Source organism: Limulus polyphemus, unplaced genomic scaffold, assembly GCF_000517525.1.
Source record: "Limulus polyphemus unplaced genomic scaffold, Limulus_polyphemus-2.1.2 Scaffold3890, whole genome shotgun sequence".
Lineage (NCBI taxonomy): Eukaryota > Metazoa > Arthropoda > Merostomata > Xiphosura > Limulidae > Limulus > Limulus polyphemus.
The window spans coordinates 16,458-18,067 of NW_013669500.1; positions in this window are offsets into that span (position 1 = coordinate 16,458).

Below are 1,610 nucleotides of genomic sequence, written 5' to 3' on the forward strand. Positions count from 1 at the left end.
CTAAAGAATAGATATAACTTAAAAGTAATTTTCTGTATATTAGAGAGTTTATTGAAGTGAAATATAAACATAAATTTTTGAGGGTTTTCATTAATCTTGAACGAGGGGAGGGATACAATTTCCTCGATGTTCCATTTCTAGCCTAGTCTTGTGGAGCGACATTTAATGGTACTAAATGAAAGTGGTGTTTTTATTACATACTGTCACTGAATTAAAGAGAAATCTTATATGTTTGGAAGTTTAAGTTATTAACGTAGACAATGTAGAGTTAGAGGTTTAATGGGTTACTCCTGTCTTGGATTCTGCAAGGTAAAATCCTCATAATTTAAGCTGACTCCCCCCCCCCCCCGAATCACTGTATCTTCTACACCATAATATTTTTTTGTAATTCGAGCCAATCTCATTAAATATGATTTTGCAGTTCTTTCTTAGTTTAACTTGCTTCAGATTTACAAATTTCATTGTTATGTTAAGGTGAGACAGAATTTTTCGGGATGTAAGTAAGCTTTTTGTGGCCTTTTGTTTTTGTAGTGAAAAAAAAAGCCTTGAGTATAGAATTTTATTGGTTTATCAGCTGGTTTTAACCGCAGGTTTTTGTGCTTCAATGAAGCACATTTTGAAGATTTCTTTGTTTTATTAATTGTTTGTTTTAGGTTAGTCTGTTTCAGTGGACGGGTTTTACAGTGAGGTAGATCGTTTCTATGATGAGAACAAGAAAAAGACAGGGCTGTATTTACTTAACTCTGTATGATGAATTAGAAATTGCGGTTCAATAAACGTAAATCTATCAATCTGTTTTATCCTTCCATAGCTACAAAAGGTTCGTCAACGTAACATTTCTGGTTCTTTGACTTCGTCAACGTTACATTTCTGGTTCTCTGACTTCGTCTACGTAACATCTCTGATTCTTTAAGTCGAAGGATCCAAGTTTGCATCTCTATGGTTTTAAAGTTTTTCACTTAGGTCAAAGATATATTTCTTCTTTATATATAGAAATCACACTCAACGTATGAGTTACAGAGTTTGTTTTACTCGATGAAAAAAGCTCAATTTTGGGACGTAAAGATTTGAAAAAAGGACCTTGATTAATATATTTCTAAAAAAAAGAAGAACTTTACTTCTGTATAATAAAATTAATGACAAAAAAAAGGTTTTTAGTTTTACTAAAGGTGTATCTTTTGCAATTTGGTTGTATTTTTCCGGTTTCCACCACCATCGTGGGCAGAACCAAAGCTATGAGTGGCGTCTGTCTGTTTGTTAGAATACAATGGTTAACGGTATGTGGGCTATTCAGAGTGATCTTAATATTATTATCCTATAATTCTTAAATTCACTAACACTCAAGAGCACCCAAAAACAGCTCAGATTGGTAGTCCCTAAGTTACTTGAGAAATGCACCCCATGGATGATCCTCTCCAACAACCGACCTTCAGCTTATCATTTAGATGCGAGTTTCAGTTGAGATAAGCCAATTTCTGGTCAAACATGGTATACAATTTCCTATGTTAATGTGCGCTATAACTGTTTTATTTTTTAAAATAAGACGTAGACTGTACATCTCAAATGTTCTGTATTGCCTTACTCGTTTTTATTTATTTATTTCGAAAAGT